Source organism: Cimex lectularius, unplaced genomic scaffold (genome assembly GCF_000648675.2).
Source record: "Cimex lectularius strain Harlan isolate CLEC.00 unplaced genomic scaffold, Clec_2.1 scaffold42, whole genome shotgun sequence".
Classification (NCBI taxonomy): Eukaryota; Metazoa; Arthropoda; class Insecta; order Hemiptera; family Cimicidae; genus Cimex; species Cimex lectularius.
The window spans coordinates 209,667-228,282 of NW_019392754.1; positions in this window are offsets into that span (position 1 = coordinate 209,667).

Consider the following 18,616-nt stretch of genomic DNA (forward strand, 5'->3'; position numbering starts at 1 on the left):
AAGAAAAAAACATATTTCATATGATTATAGTTTTCAATGTAGGAATTGAATTATCGCAAACTTGCTCAAAACGACCTATTTCAAAGGTTTATGGCTCTACATAAAATGGGTCGACCTTAAACTACATGTGAAGGATTGGTTTTGTGAAAAAAGATGACCACTGGGTAAGAGAAAAAGACAATGAACTGCAACACGAGCAGCGGTCATAAATTGTAGACATCGGTATCCAAGAAGGGTGGAGCGGATTAACCGGCCGAGGACCCCTTCACCCTCATGCCAAATAAACCCTTCCTTCTATTCGTTCCTTCAAATCGTTTGGAAATAGCCGGAAATAAATCTACGTCCGTATCTTGCCTCGTTGTATTATTCTTTATGTCCAGATTCACATTTGAAGCACGGTTAGCATTCAGGCTGAAGCATTTCCCGCTTCGCTTCCCCTTTGTACGGAAATACGGAATTCATGAATAACTGAATGGTCAATAACTAAAAAAATTATATTGCACGTTTGAGAAGATCGCTATCGAGGAGAAAAAACAACAATGTTCATGGTATATTTTTATGAGCCTACTTATTCCACCAAAAAAAAATCCAGAAATACCAGAAAATTTTTATGTATTTATTGTAACAGGGGTTCCGTTGAGTTGTAATGAGATGCAGCATGATCACGTTGATACAAGACAATATAAAAACGGAAGTGGAACAATAAGAACTTTTCTTCACTGGAATACCGCCCAGGGGGAACTATTGGGGCCGAGGGAAGGCGCTAATAAATTTCTAAGTATTCAACAAGAATATATAAGTAAGCGGGATCGTGACGAGAATGGTTCATCTCGACCCACAAGAAATTCCGCGGGGTTAAATTATTAAACAGGTTTTTACAGATTTTAATGTTTTCCCTTTCAGTAAAGGAAAAGGGGTGAGGATGAACGAGAAAATGTGATGGTTTGAAATGCCCGAATTTTGTTCCTGTTTCATACAGCAAAGAAAAAATTAAGCATTAGTTTAAGACATAACTTGACTAATGTGTAATGGCTAGTTTTTTTTATTTAATACTTTAAGCCCATAATAAAAACCTATGTATCACAGTGGCAATAAAAACGACCACTGAAAACGCATTAGAAACTCTGCCAAAGCTACCTCGATTGGAAATATTTATAAAAGGAGAGGCTAGAAAAAACTCATTTAAGCTCCAGAAACAATCAAATTGGACAGGAACTAACGATTCGGGCATACAACCATAATTAACAAAATCAGACTCCCATTCTTTGAAATGGGGACTGACTATATGATCCCGAAAAACATTCTCTACATCCTACAAAGTCTCAATGGACTTTAAAGGAGAAGAAGAACACCGGAGAGCATCAGATACAATGATTCATCATTTAAATGCTAATGCTTTAATGGCAGCTTGACTACCAGATCTAATGAGCATTTTTTTGCCAGTGTAACCTCTTTTAAGATTTTCCAGGGCACATGCATTGATGGCATGTATTTCTGCTTGAAAAACCGAAGTGTACTATAATGTAAATACCAATTAAAAACTGTGTAAGACGTCTTATCCGTCCATCCATCGGTATTGAGTACTTAGGGAGGGATGCTACAGCTAGGTCAATTCACCATCTAACGAATGCAGTTTAAAACCCATTCGTACCTAAATTCAATCTTATATACGTATTTTCTTATTTACATATCAATTACTTAATTAGGGCGGTGTAGCAGTTGATGTCCATCCACCAACCTTTACACCCAGTATATATGGTATGGTATGACAATAAGGATACTAGGAAGCGGGGTTTGAGCCCCCCAGGCACAGCAGCCTTCTGGCTTATTGTACCTTCCTAACTCCTTAGTTCAGTGCAACTTTCTCCTAAGGAGTATCAGGTCATTGACTGTCGCTGCTACAATTTGATTCCTTAAGTTTTTTTGTGTGTTAGGTTGAATCTCCATTGAGGTTTCCTCCTGCTCATTACATAATCTGCAGATGGGAGCATCGTTGTATAAGGCCATGTTTTGTAGATGTTTTCTCTGCCAGTGACCACATAGTAGTCCTACCACTCCTCTGAGTTTAGCGCTGCCCAATTGCAGCAGTGATTTTGCCAGTCTTGGTGAAGGTTGTTCCATCATAAGTTTACTGTGTCTAGCACCGCTAGAGTTTATCCACTTCTCTCTTTGTTTTGTTTGGATCCATTCTGCGATGGAGGATCCTATGTTTGTTTTTGTTATCCCAAGGATAGGTTCGGGGCCTATGTATGGTCTTGCAGATCCTCCTCTGGCCAGTTTGTCTGCTTCTTCGTTACCCAGAATTCCCCTGTGTCCTGGCACCCAAGATATCACCAGGTTGTTGTGTTTCCCAAGGTTTTGGAGATTTTGGATACATTCACTGACTAGTTTTGATGTAATTCTTTTACATGCCAATGCTTTAATAGCTGCTTGGCTATCTGATCTTATGAGGATTTTTGTGCCAGTGTAACCTTTTTTAAGATTTTCCAGAGCACAAGCATTGATGGTATGCATTTCTGCTTGAAAGTCCGAAGTGTACTTCCCTAATGAGTTTGATTGCTCATGTTTTGGCCTTGTACAGAAAACGCCTGATCCGCTTCCTTCGTTTGTTTTGGAGCCATCCGTGTACCATATCATTGTATCTGGTGCTTTCCTGTGTTCTTCCTCTCCTTTATAGGAAGTTTTGAAGATTGTTTCCGGAATCATGTAGTCAGTCACCATTTCTAATAATGGGTGTCTGACTTTATTTATTATGGTTGTATGCCCGAATTGTTTGGTTCCTTTCCAATTTAATTGTTTTTGGAACCTAAATGAGCTTTTCCTAGCCTCCAGCTTATCTGTAGTCCTAGGTTTTATGTTGGGTTCCATACATACCATTCTAGACATGTTTCATCTAATGCTCTTTCATTTCAGTTTAAATTTCATTAGGCCTGAAACCGTGGTTTTAGATGTTGTGAAATAGCTTTATATTTTTTAAACTTTTATGTTAATAATTAAAGGTTCGTAATCCTGACAAGGTAGAAATATTCCTCAAAAGCTTTGTTTAAAGCACTAAACCAATGATTTGTCTCACCCCTAATTATTTTGTATATGATGATGTTATATTATAGTTTTTTTTACCAATTTTAGAAATTCTGTATCTATAACATTCCCGGTTCATTCATATTCAAATGCTTACTTAATAATTTTGTGTGTGATATTCTTGTTTAGTAAAGATAGCGGCGATGGAATATCGTTAGTGGCCAGTTTAATGTTTGTCCATTATATACAATATAACGTAAAGGGTTAATACCCTTTAAAACTAATGTAATTTATATGTTTACATACAGGAATTCGGGGTGAACTTACGTGATAATATCATTAAAAGTTTTTCATTACTAAATTTTGTTTTTACAGCTGTACTAGGAATTGAAATGTTGATGAATAAAAATTTTACATCAAGAGATGGAGAGGAAGGCTTTCATGCTACAAAGTCAATTTGTTCATTTCGATCACACACGTACTTTAACGAATCGTATCCGCCGATAAGTACATGACCCGAGCTTATCTCGCTGCTAAAACATTTTCGATTTTTCGGAACGATGAACTCGGTATCACCTCGGAGAAAACGGAAAAAACATGATTATGAACATTTGTAAGTGATTACCTAGGCTAAAAATAAATATTTTTAAAATCTCTTAGGTAAATAATATAAAATACGGGAAACAACAGAACTTGTCAGAAGTCGAGGATCACGTCCTGGACCGGCTCAAAAGCGTATAAAATTTTTTTTGAGGTTTTTGAAAAAGTGGACCAATCTGCAAATTGGCACGTCCCAAAACATGCTTGGCTTAAAGCAGGAAACACACCCGATGCAAATCCAAAGTCCAATTTTCCATAAGATTGTATTACCCCCGTGCACATCTGCCGATACCACGCAACGCTACCCTACTCTACGCTCTGCCCCCCACTGTCCAGATTTTCGTCGAGTAGCATGGAGTACAATCGAAAACAAAAAAGGACCGAACACTCATATTTTTATTTCAAACTACATGTATTATTGTCGTTATATTAATTACAACATACTTATTTTAATATAAGCCAAATTAAACGAGATCAAAAATTCATTAGTTTTTATTTTTAAAAATTAATTTAAATTATTTGGCAGAAAATTGATCAAAACACCGGAATGCCATTTATTGCTAGAATGAATTTAACTAAAAATTTATTACATGAATTTCCTTATAAAATTTAACTAACAATTTATTACACGATTTTGCTCATAAAATTTAACTAACAATTTATTTCATGGATTTGCTCATAAATTCTAACTAACAATTTATTACATGGTTTTGTTCATAAAATTTAACTAAAACTTTATAACATGGTTTTGCTCATAAAATTACACATTACATTTCGTCGAGTAGCGTCAGAACTGGACAAGCATATTTTTTGTAGTTTATTTCTAACCATGTATATGTAATTTTATCGTTAAATAATTACAACATACTTATTTTAATCTAAACCAAATTAAACTAGATCAAAAATTAATGAGTTTTGATCAGAATTATTTAATTATGGCGATTAGGCAGAAAATTTATAGCAACACCGGAATAATTTTATTAAAACAATTTAAATTTAACTAACAATGTATTACATGGTTGTGCTCATAAAATTTAAATAACAATTTATTACAAGGTTTTGCTCAAAATATTGCATTAAGAACAAAAAAGGCGTTGCGATTGTGATACTGATTTGTGATACACGCTGTGTGACTGTACGTGGCGTGCGCTTGACGTCGCATAGATGCGCACACCCTACCAAAACGTGGCGAGGCTCGGGTAGCATCGGGTAGCGTCGCATGCCGTTGCATCGGGTAAGTGTGTTTCCCGCTTTAATTCATGCGTTTCTACAACTGAAACCATGTAGGTATCTGTTGAAGCAATTAAACTATTTTTTATTTACAATTAGATGGAAAAAGTAGTTCTTAACATGTAACTTTGTAATTTTTACTATGTAGACTGAAGAGGAGAGGCTGGTTCCCCCGAAATCGATTTCCCTGTAATAAAATGATTGTTGTTCCTGAAAAACACCTTAAAAACGATCATAAAAAAATTTAGACAGCCTTCGAAGTGTAACCGGTTATCTTGATTTAGAGCAGAAATCGAAAGTTGATCACCGAAATGAGTCTAATGACAGAAGTTGCCTGAGGAAACAAAGATCACGTCGAAAGCCGATAGTAGTTAGATGGTGGTTCAAAACGCCTGTGGGAGATGTGAACAAGACGAACGAGTTCTTAACTACCTTAAAGGTCTCACACAGAGTCAATACCACAGTAGATCATTGAAGTCGTAATGGACGAAATGGGCTTTGCGAATTTAAATTTTCCTGTGTCCCTGCGAACAACTGACAATGGCAAAAAATTTCGTACTCACAATTTCGTTTTTTGATACAGACAAATGCGCTTTGCGATGCGTTCTAGATAACGAAAGTACCATTTTTATAATTATTTATAATCCATTATATTTAGTGGTCTGATTGACCAAATTACTTCTTTCAATTAATTAATCATTTTATGTAAGGTTTTGGTTGAAATGAAAAATTCAGTGTTAAGAGCGGGATTCGAACCCACGACCTTTGCCCAATACGCGGCTTGAGCGATCGTGACTTCGGTCCACTCGGACACCAACTCCCCATCTCGACCTACTTTCCCTCGAGAATTTTCCGTCTTTTTTGCCATTTTTCAAATGTCGTGTAATCCCGCTATTTATAATATTCTATCAAAATAGTAAGTACAATGAGGATTTCTTGAAAAGAATTTTTTTTTCATGTGCTTTAATATTTTAATTAGTCTTAAATAGATTAGATCTTTTGAAAAAACAGATAATCTGAATGGACATTAAAAGGTAGAAAAAAGGTGGGATGTCCGGCGGCCAATTAATATGATGTCTTTCATTTTCATGATGAAAACCCACTCCGCTCCACAAAAGATAGCGTAATATTTAGTTACACGTGAGTTTTTTTTCCCCAAGAATGTTATTTAAAGTAAAAAGGTCCAAAATCCCTAGAAACACAACATACATTATGTTTAGGTAGGGAAAAGCTAATTAATAGACAATAACACTATAATAAGTAAGATTAAAATGTAATCAGAAGTTGAAAGGCAAAGTAAAAGTCGTACTGATATATTTCTGGTTTTATCTTTGAAAAAAGCTTAAGTTTCAAATTTATCGTCAGCATATTGAAAACTCATCTGAGAATGCACTGTCGAACCAGCACTCGCTAATGGATTATCCATGGAGCCCCATATTAGGATGGGTGCGGTAGATTGAAAAAACGAAAATACGACAAATAGTTGGCGGTCTAGATCAGTCCCCAAACTTTTTTTGTGCCATGTCCCAGTTAGACTTTTTCAAAGCCCTTCTGACCCATATCTCAACCCCCGACTATAATCTATAATCAATTAATTAATCTTTTTATGTAAGGTTTCGGTTGAAATGAAAAAGTTAATCAAGAGTGGGATTCGAACTCACGACCTTCGGCTCAGTAAGTCGCTGCTCTAACCACTCGAGCTATCGAGACCCCCAGTTTTATTTAATCGTGATTTTTATTGTATATTTACCATCAATATATTTTATTACAGGGAGGCAAAAGTTGTTTATTTGACAAAAATGAAGCGAAGGAACAAATATACAAATAGAAAAAAAAATTGGACAAGGGTGTATGAAATATTTAAACAAAAATATAATAACTCTTACCTAAGGCATAAATGTAATCTAAATTTTAATGGATATCGATATAAAAATTTTATTTAAATTATTATACATGTTTGAAAAAAAATATAAAAGACCACTCACTGCTAGAAACCGCAGGATAGCAGTTTTTAGAGGATTTCAGAGTGGCTTCTGTAATAAAATATAATATCAGGCAGATATAATATAACCCCTAAGGGAGACATACGCGTTTACATTCGGGATAATGGAAGTACTGCACAATGTCGAATAAAAGCCTGGTGCGATGGAAATATTCAAAAAAATCTCTTATCGGGAAAAGGGTTTTCGACTTGCGTTAAATTAAAAAAGGGGAAAACGCGTTCATCGCGTTCGTCTAGCTAGAAAATAAACATTATTCGGAAATAAAACTGAATTTTTTCAAGGTTCAGATTCACTTAATAATAGAGATGTAATAAATATAAGCTGATTTCAATTTAAGAAAACTGAATTTTTTTCAATGTCCAAATTAAATAAAACCAATTTTGTAATAGAACTGAATTTCCAGCGGTCAGATTTACATTTTACTTAAAAATTCTTCATCTAACTAGAGAATAAAGCTCATTCCCCAAAGGGAACTGAATTTTTTCAATGGGTAGATTCACCTGTTATTGAAAATTGTTTATCTAGCAAGAGAATAAAGCTAATTTCCTTCTTGAATTAAATTTTTTCTTTGTTCAAATTGGCCTATTGCTTACAAATTATTTATCTAGTTAGAAAATAAATCTCATTCCAAAATAAAACTGAATTTTTTTCAATTTCCAGATTCACGTATTACTGAAAATTCTTTATGTAGCAAGAGAATAGAGCTCGTTTTTCCTTCTTGAATTAAATTTTGTCATTGTTCAAATTAACGCATTGCCTAAAAATTCCTCATCTATTTACAAAATAAAGCTCATTTCCAAGTAAAACTGAATTTTTTTATGTTTAGATTTACGTAACAATAGAGATGTAATAAATGTAAGCTGATTTTAATAAAAAAACTGAATTTTTGATGTTCAAATTAAATAAAACTAATTTTCAAATAGAACTGAATTTCCAGTGGTCAGAATCACATTTTGTCTCAAAAATGTCTAAACTAGGCACAGAATAAAGCTCATTCACCATATGGAACTGAATTTTTTTTAAATGATTAAATTCACGTATTGCCGAAAAATTCTTTACCTAGCGAGAGAATGAAATTTTGTCCCAAATGAAAATGAATTTTTTCAATGGTCAGAATCAACTATTACCTGAAAAAAAAATTATGCAGCAAGAGGATAAAGCTAATTCCTTCTTGGACTTAATTTTTTCAATATTCAGATTAATATATTGTCTAGAAATTCTTTATTTAGTTGGAAAATAAATCTTATTCCAAAATAAAACTGAATTTTTTCAAAGGAAAAAAACTAATTTTCTAATAGAACTGAATTTCCAGTGGTCAGAATCACATTTTGCCCAAAACATTTCTTAACTAGGCACAGAATAAAGCTGATTCACCATATGGAACTGAATTTTTTTTAAATGATTAAATTCACGTATTGCCGAAAAATTCTTTATCTAGCGAGAGAATGAATTTTTTTCCTAAATGAAAATGAATCTTTTCAATGGTCAGAATCAACTATTACCTGAAAAAAATATGCAGCAAGAGACTAAAGCTAATTCCTTCTTGAACTTAATTTTTTCAATATTCAGATTAATAGATTGTCTAGAAATTCTTTATTTAGTTGGAAAATAAATCTTATTNTTATTGACTTTATCAATTCTAAAAATTCTGAATTCTACTCAGACGGAATTAATAAGTTACCAACACGTTGGGAGAAATGTATTGAGAGTATGGGAAATTATTTTGATTAAAGAACATTGCTTTAAAGTAACTAGTTTCTTTTTTTTTGTTTAATACCAAAATCCTGCATTATTTTCCGGACAACCCAATAGTTTGGAAAAAAACAGATTTTTCATTTTTTGCGCGTTTCGACCTTTATTCGGGTCATCTTTAAGGCCTGGTTGAAAAAACATGTTGATTGGAAACATACAATACGGATATATAAACAATACCTATAAATATAAAATTTGCACCAAGTATTTCATACCCACATGAATTGTGGTGCTATTACTTAGTATTTTTTTCCCCCAATGAACATACGTTTTGTAACTCTTCCAGGCTCTGAAGATGGCCCGAATAAAGGTCAAACGTATGCAAAAAATGAAATGGGTGTTTTCTAAACTATCTCATTCTTGACTACTTTACCAATTTTCATCAAATAACCACAACAAGAAAAACTGAATTTTTTCAATGTTCAAATTAAATGAAACTAATTTTCGGATAGAAGTGAATTTCCAATGGTCAGATTCATAGATTACGTAAAAATTCCTTATCTAGATATAAAATAAAGCTTATTGCCTTGTAAAGCTGATTTTTTTTTGTAATGTTCACGTATTACCTACAAATTCTTTATCTATTACGAAAATAATTTGTTGAGTTATTACATAAAGCTATTTTTTTACAGATATGATTGTCAATTACTAAATATTGTTAATTTATAGTTTCAGTTTACTTCAGCATCAGAGGTTGATTCGGATTGTTGATTTCCAAAAACAATAGGCATCGGCTTAAGTTAATACGATTAAGTTGATTGAAAGGAGCCGACGTAATGCTTGCATCAATTTCGAATCTTTATCACCTGTTCTACCGTTATCGTTTCATGCAAACGGCACATAAAACGATATTAAATTATGAATGATGACGTTGCGATAGCTATTTGAACTCCACGGCCGAAATACGGATTAGTCATCCATTCCAATTCCAACGTTGACATAACATCCAATTTTCGGTAGACGGACCATCAACACACGTTGCGACTTGGATATTTGCTCTCAAAACCACAATAATTTGCATGCTCGGCACAATCATTTGCACTCCACAAAAGAATTTTCGACCTATGCAGCGATAATTTGGTAATTGGAAATCGACAGGCGGTAAATTATCCGGGAAAGTTGTTTATCGTCCATCACGCTAAGTACACAGCGTCGCGTTGAGTCTGTCAACTTCTACGCTAATTGGGCAAAGCGCACGTCGATATTTCTTGCTTAATTACATCTTAAGCATAACTTCTAAGATCTAGGAAGTGACTAATTTCTTAAATAAAATATTTTAAACGGGTAGTTTGTAATATTAATAATTATAGTGTTCTCTCGGTTGTCACGGATGTGGTCAAAGAATGTCCCTGTACAGGATATAAAGCATACCTAAGAGAAACTTCATACTAGTCGTTGTTTTTATTTTTACTGTCTGTGATATTTTCATAAACTAAACTAGTCATTTCATAGCTGAAAAGGTGAAGAATAATGTAAAAAGGTTTTCAGTGTTAACATGATAATAAATGAATTTAAGTTTATATACTTCTGAGCAAGAATCAGTAAGGAAAAAAAGTGTGTCCTGTTCTTATATTTGGTGTTAAATTGGTCAAAATTAAAATAATATATCCTTTTATACAGCCCTGAAGAAGGTACAATAAAATTACGAAAGCTAGGCTAAGATTTAAAATTAAAAAATTTTTCTTTGACCACATCCCTCATAACAACCAAGAGAATCTGCACAAGTTGGTCGATAAATCTACAAAACATTAATAATTATATTACAATATTTTATCTTTACCTTTTATTTTCCTTTAGGTTTGACTCATATGAATACGTCGGCTTCACGTCATATTCAGTAAGGAACTGTGCGATAATAGACGGACGCGGGGTTAATCTGTTTAACAATCATCCACTTTCAAATCAACCGATTCCACCAAAATAAAAGAAATTAATGAAAAAGTAAATTTAGTTTAGTTTTCAAGAAGTTTTTGATGTTTTGTGCTAGTGTTGATGTAACAAATTTCCCCACGGTAAACATACATCCAAAATAGGCCAAGTCATAAAAAAATTAAAGTATAGAATAAATAATACAGTGATTTTTTCAAAATCGTACTCACTTCTTCCACCGTCTCAATGTTTGAAAACTCGCCGAATGAACACTGTCGGAAAAGTCGAACGGCCCACACGGTTCGGTGGTCGGAGCGTGACTGCCACCCCTAAGCTCCGACGCTACCCCCGCCGCGATTGGGGTGAGAGACCACGTCTTGTTCAACCCCCGCTCCTCAATGGGGAAAAAAACCGGACCAGATGAAAAAGGGTGGTTCATCACTCGATAAAAGGGTAAGTTTGAACAAAAAGCAATAACGAACATTTGAACACTTTTGTTTTAAAATAAATAAATCTTTTTATTTAACCATGCTGTCATTACGTGAATAATTTGTCCTTGATAGAAAGGAGTTGATCAGAGCCACAAAAATAAATTTCACAAAATATTTTAACAAAATAAAACAAAAATCGAACCTTCCATTCACCTGACAGTCAGAGAAACAAGTAATAATTATACTTATACCAAGAATTTTAAAATTTAATACTGAGCCAAATGTATTTTATCTTTCCCGGATATATCACTCTTCAGACCTCAAGAACTGTCATAACATTCCTTGTTGTTATTTTCCTACTTTTTAGAATATCAGGATGAAATTCGAGATATAAATCAATCAGTTCTTTAAAGTCCAACAAATCTCTTGAACAAATAGACAAAAACGGTCGTAACCTTACGAGTTTTCAAGTTCACCAACTTTCAGATTTCAAGAAGAATTCTCACAACAGTTCTTGTTGTCCTTTCGTACTTCTTAGAATAAATTATTAAAATTTATGTTGTAAATCAACTTTTATATAACAGGTATAAGACTAAAAACCGTAACATCTTGAATAATGGGACCAAAACCGCCGAAAACGTTTTTTTTTTTTTTTCAGTTTTCACGTTCGCCAATCCTCAGACTTCGTGAAGAATTGTCACGTCAGTTCTTGTTCTTGCATACTTTTTAGAACAAAAGATTACAATTCATGTTGTAAATCAACTTTTGTATAACAGTTAAAAGTCCAAAAACCGTAAACCTTGAATAAAGTGACCAAATAGCCGTAATTTTTTTTCAGTGTTCCAGTTCACCAACCCACAGACTTCGTGAAGAATTTTCACAACAGTTGTTCTTGTTGTTCTTTTCATACATCTTACAATAAAAGATTAAAAATTCATGCTCTAAATCAACAAAAATATAACAGTTAAAGTACAAAAACCGTTAACATTTTGAATATTGAGACCAAACAGGCGTAAACTTTTTTTCAGTTTTCAAATTCAGCAATCCTCAGATTTTATGAAGAATTCTCATAGCAGTTCTTGTTGCTTTTTCGTACTCTTAGAATAAAAGATTACAATTCATGCTGTAAATCAACTTTTATATAACAGTTGAAAGACCAAAAAACGTGACATGTTGAATAAAGTGATCAAAAAAAGCCATATTTCGTACTTCTAACAATAAAAGATTAAAAATTCATGCTGTAAATCAACTTTTATATAACAGTTAAAAAATCAAAAAGCGTGAATCTTGAATAAAATGACAAAAAAAGCCATATAGAGTTTTTTTTTTTTTTTCAGTTTTCAAGTCACCAATTATCAGAATTCATGAAGAAATTTCACAACATTTCTTCTTGTCTTTTCTTACTTCTTAGAATAACAGATTAAAATTCATGCTGTAAATCAACTTTCATATAACAGCTAATAGTCCAAAAAACATGACATCTTGAATAAATTGACCAAAACAGCCATAAAGAGTTGGTTTTTTTTGTTTTCAGTTTTCAAGTTCACCAACCCACAGACTTAGTAAACAATTTTCACAACAGTTGTTCTTGTTGTTCTTTTCGTACTTCTTACAATAAAAGATTAAAAATTCATGCTGTAAATCAACTTTTATATAACAGTTAAAAAACCAAAAAGCGTGAATCTTGAATAAAGTGACCAAAAAAGGCCATATAGAGGTTTTTTTCCAGTTTTCAAGTCACCAATTATCAGAATTCATGAAGAAATTTCACAAAATTTCTTCTTGTCTTTTCGTACTTCTTAGAATAACAGATTAAAATTCATGCTGTAAATCAACTTTTATATAACAGTTAATAGTCCAAAAAACATAACATCTTCAATAAAGTGACCAAACAGCCATAAAGAGTCACCAACCCCCAGACTTCATGAAAAATTCTCACAATAGTTCTTGTACTTGGTCCTTCTTAGAATAAAAGATTAAATTCATGCAGTAAATCAACTTTTATAGAAAAGTTAAAAGTCCGAAAACCGTAACATTTTAAATAACGTGACCAAAACAGCTATAAACCTTTGTTCAATTTTCATGTTAGCACTCAAGAGGAAATCTCATATTTCAATATTGTCGATTTAAAAACTTTAATGTGGCTTTAAAGTCTTGTGGGTCTAAACATGTCTCGACGTGATGTAGGTCATATGGAGGGCAAAGTGATAAAAAGGATATTTAGGGCGGAAAACACTCATCACAGAACAGTAACTCTACCGTGTACTTTTACTTCATTAGTCATTGTGTACAGCGAGTACCACCCTCGGGGTACATCGCTTCAGTGTCCACCGATTCAATTAAAGTCTGCGAGGTCCGAAGTCTTTAATGTAATTACGCAGGTCACGGGAACTTGGGCTCGACACGGTCAAAAATAGAATTTAATGATTACCTTACCACGGTCCGACTTTCTTTTGTCCTCATCATAAATCGACAATAATTTTACCGTCCTAGCGAAATCACGTTATTTACATGATATTATTGTAAAATTTGCTTTTTTGCCTTGGAGTTAAAACATAAACAAGATGCAATATTTTTTCTTAAAGACCCAATGAATAATTTATAGTTGACTTCATATTTTTATAAAGCCTTTATAATTTGAAATTCTCTCAAATTAATTGACAAATAGCAAACTGTTTGTTTTTTTAATACTGAGATTTTTTTTATAAAAATTAGACAGATCCATTTCAATACTTTATCCCTTATTTGTTTACATAGGTTCAAAATCTTCTTCCACAAGTACTTTTGATCAAAATTCCGACTGCACCGCGGTATTTAAATAAATAATAATCCTTGGGCAACAACAAAATATTGCAGTGTGAAAAAAAAGGGGCAAGGGTTGCTCTTGCCGCTCTGGGATAATAGACACTCACATACACACTTGCTACTTATTCATGTCAAGAAATACAGACTCACCCCAAATACAACTCACATATTCTAGTTTCCTGGTAGAGAACTTAAATATTTCTCTCTGAGACCGATTATTTATTTGTTGGCTGGTTTGTTTAGTTCCGTTTATTAACAAACAAAAAAAGAGAAAAATTGAAAAATAAATTAATTCTTGTTAAAAATGTCTATATGGATACTTAAGATTATGAATTAAGTCCTTGTCATAAACTTTATTTTCATGCATTGTTACTGTTTCGGCGAGGATGCCGAATGAAAAACAGTATGGATAAAAATAAATATAGAAAATAAATTAAGGTAAAAATAACTTCGGGCTCGAATTCCACTGCTGCCTTTGTGCCTTGGGTGTTAGGCAGCATCCTAAACCAGTAGACAGTTCGGCGAGTCTCTATTTGGGAGTTTGCTACAGTTAACTGTCGGGTGTGAGATCAGTTACACTTCGCGGACAGCAGCGGGGAAGAGCCTTTTTCAAGGCTCTACGTGAAAATCTACGGTATTGAACACCCCACCGTAGACGGAAGCGTGTCGCCTCGCTTCTTGAGAAACGCTCCTGTGCTTGCACGGGGGACCGATATGGCCCTAGGGCTAGGCGCGGTCTTAAAAGATCCTCATGTCCTTCTCAGGACCTTGAGCAAGATTGGGAACGAATGCTCCCTTTGTTAGGGAGAACAGGGTGGTGTATTTCGGCCTGTTAGCCCTTCGCGTGCGGCATACGACCCGATGCACAATGCGCGCCCGACGATTCGGAGTGGACAAGCGAAGAGCGACGTTCTGCCCTTAGAGGCTGGGGCTTGAGAGTTTGGGAGTTTGCTACAGTTAACTGTCGGGTGTGAGATCAGTTACACTTCGCGGACAGCAGCATGCGAGTCCTAAATGCGAGAATTATTGAACTACGGGCGCAAGCAGGTCTCAAGACCAATGCTTGCAAGTGGGTTTGGATTCGTAGTGGTACGTGGTGAGACTCCTTGAGAGTAGCCCAGGGGTATCTTAAATACCCCTGGACGGTGGTTAGTATTCCACTTAAATAAAAAGCTGGTGCCGGCCCGTCTGTCGGAAGTATCTACGCTAGGGGTGCGCCTCCACTCGGGGTTCGATAGAGTTGCTTCTCTATCGAGCGGGAGTAGATTCGGCTGCGACGCTGGTCGGGCGGTCTGCCGACCCAGCCCTGCAGAAGGGCCAAGAAGGGAAGAGCCTTTTTCAAGGCTCTACGTGAAAATCTACGGTATTGAACACCCCACCGTAGACGGAAGAGTGTCGCCTCCCTTCTTGAGAAACGATCCTGTGCTTGCACGGGGGACCGATATGGCCCTAGGGCTAGGCGCGGTCTTAAAAGATCCTCATGTCCTTCTCAGGACCTTGAGCAAGATTGGGAACGAATGCTCCCTTTGTTAGGGAGAACGAAACCGCTGTCGGGGCGTTCCCGAAAGTTTCTACGCTGGAGGAGCCTCTACACTCAGAGAGATAGAGTCGCCTTCTCTATCTAGGGAGTACGCGAGGGGGACGGGCTGATGTATTTCGGCCCGTTAGCCCCTCGCGTGCGGCGTACGACCCGACGCACAATGCGGGCCCGACCATTCGGAGTGGACAAGCGGAGAGCGTGGCTACTGACCCTTAGGGGCGGGACACCACTACACCAATGCTGCGGCGGTAACACTTTTCCGTCGTATGCAGAAGTGCAGCTCTCATCTTGAGAATCAAAGCGTCCGATAAGGCCATGAGCCAGGTGCGGACGTTAAAGATCCTCTTGTCTTGTTGACGATGAGTAAATCGGGAACGCATGCCTTACTTTGTCGAAGACCTGAGAAACTTCTAAAAACACTCCAGTCGCGTACAGTTTCTGCTCGAGACATGAATTAATGTAGTCTGTTACTCTGTGAAGTCAATAAGTAGTGGAATGATGAGCTCGAAAGCCAAGTTGATGGACTGGTAAGACGTGGTTCGAAATACCAATTGAGATAAACATTTTGTAAATTAATTTTACGAATAATATAGTAGGAACGGGTAAAAAAATAATAGGACGATTAAATAATGGAGAGTTTAAATTTTTATGAGGCTTTGGGATCATTTTATCTTAAGAAAGTTTCCATTGTATGGGAAAGTGTATAGTTCTCTAGAATCAAACAGATTACACGACATTTGAAAAATGGCAAAAAGGAGGGAAAATTCAAAAGGTGGGGTTGAGATGGGAAGTTAGTGTCCGAGTGGATCGAGGTCACGATAGCTCAAGAGTTAGAGCAGCGGCGTATTTAGCCGAAGGTCGTGGGTTCGAATCCCGCTCGTGCCATTAACTTTTTTTCATCTCAACTAAAAACCTTAATTAATTGTCTTGTATTAATTGGTCAAGCGGACCACGAAAATAGTGAATTAATGATTTAAAAATGAAGTACACTTCACTAAAGCTCTCCGTCGCCATTTCAATTGTCGTCGAGAATCCAAACCGATTACACGACATTTGAAAAATGGCAAAAGGAGGAACAATTGAAAAGGTGCGGTTGAGATGGAAAGTTGGTGTCCGACTGGATCGAGGTCACGATAGCTCAAGTGGTAGAGCAGCGGCGTATCTAGCCGAAGGTCGTGGGTTCGAATCCCTCTCGTGACACTTACTTTTTATCTCAACTAAAAACCTTAATTAATTGTAATAACGAAATGTGTGGTGATTAGTGACCGTTAATTGTTAATTATTCCGAAATCGTGGGATGCGGTCTGGTGTGATGTAGGTTTCAGAAAAACATTTTGTTTAACTTTTTTTCATCTCAATTAAAAACCTTAATTAATTGTCTTGTATTAATTGGTCAAGCGGACCAAGAAAATAGTGAAGGAAGAAATAGTGATTATTATTAACCCAAAACAGCCAATTTAAATCGTATAATTAACCTATTTTAAATAATAAAAATAGACTTTTTTATTACTATGTGCTATTATTTCTAGTAGCAATAAGCCATTCCCTATTAATTGACTGAAAAAATTAATGCTACATAAAATTGTCTTCTCACAGCCTGCAAAACGCTTTTTTATTCGTGTACTTGCTTTTATAGTGCACAGTGAAAAATAGAACTTTTTTTACATTTCTGAAATTGTTACAATTATATTTTATTTGTGTTGACCTTATAGATTGTTACAAAAAACTCTCTGGGATAGACGTAGTGCTATCTATGAATAGTCGTGTTATATTTACTCCATCGGACGGACAGAGAGCGGTGCAGGTCTAAGAAAGACGAAAATTAATCTTTAATAATTTGATAAATCTATTATTAATTTAATTAGGATGTGTTACTTTTAAACAAACAATCCAGCCTCTAATGAGGATCGAGCAATTCTCGATTTTTTTTTCAAATCCGTCCATTTTTTCTTAAATATCTCATAGAATAATGGTCCGAATACATTTTATCTGGTTTCATTTTATTCATGGTAAAATTATTAACATTTGTGTATAAGTTTTATTGCATATAGATATTTTACAAGCTGTTCAGCGTAAATAAAATTTCTGAAAATGCATCGCAAAAGATTGCTTGTATTTATGTTCCTTTTTCTCAAGAACGGCTTGTCGTACGTATTTATTTATTCTGTAATTTTTAGTAATTTGATTAATTCAATATGAAGGATGTGTGAGGCCGATTTTTGGGAATTTCGTTTTCCAAATTTTTCTAAAAGACGAACGTTTCGTAAAAATTTGTCTTTAATAATCGATATTCAAATTTCACCCCTTCGGCTAATTTTATTTCCGAATATGATCTCGACAGAAACATTAGTTTTCCGTTCATTTTATATTGAAAAAAAATCGAAATATTTAACCGAACCTGAGAAAAAGGAACACGGATGTCAAAAAGCGTGACTTTTCAACAAAGGTTTTCGATTTCGATCATCATCCATATTCTTGCTGTTTTTGTCTGTCAGACGTGTTTCAGAAATAAGTCATCCTCAATCGTGAATGATCAGGTCCTTTTTATATGAGATTACTTTTATGTAATCTGCTTGGTGGTGGACCACTTGCTTGGGCATTTCCGACCACAGTGGTCTTCTTATCGATGCTATTATGTCAGATGTGCTTCAACATGTTTGGGGACCGCGGTAGCCGAGTGGTTAGCATGAGAGACTCCGTGGGTTCGATTCCCACCGTCGCCTCTGGCCCTTTTTTCCCGATAACCCCCAATTTGAACACACAAGAATTCGTACCATGGCTAAATATGCAAGATCATACATAAGGCCAAACAAAAACATGTTTCCAACTTAAATGTTACAATAAGATTTTCTTTATTGTTAGAATGTTTTCTTAAATATGAAAGATGATGTCTATGAGTCTATGAGGGGACCTGTACTTTAGGCTATTCCGATCATTTTGGTCTTCATTTTCATGCTCTTTTAGTCTGTCAGACGTGTTTCGAAATTGAGTCATCTTCAGTGGTGTATTTTAATCAGGTCCTTTTTATATTGTAAGATTACTTTTGTGCAATCTGCTGGGTGGTGAACCAGTAGCTTGGGAATTTCCTACTATTTTGGTCTACCTATCTTTGCTGTTTTGTCAGATGTGTTTCAAAATGTTTCCAACTTCTCAGTTAAATAGAAATTTTCTGTATTGTTAGGACACTTTCTTAAATCTGAGAGATGATGTCTATGAGACTATGGGGTGACCTGTACTTTGGGCTATTCCGATCATTTTGGTCTGGATATTCATGATCTTTTAGTCTGCCAGACGTATTTTGGAAATAAATCATCCTCAGTCGTAAATTTTCAAGTCTTTTTTTTATATTGTAAGATTATTGTTCG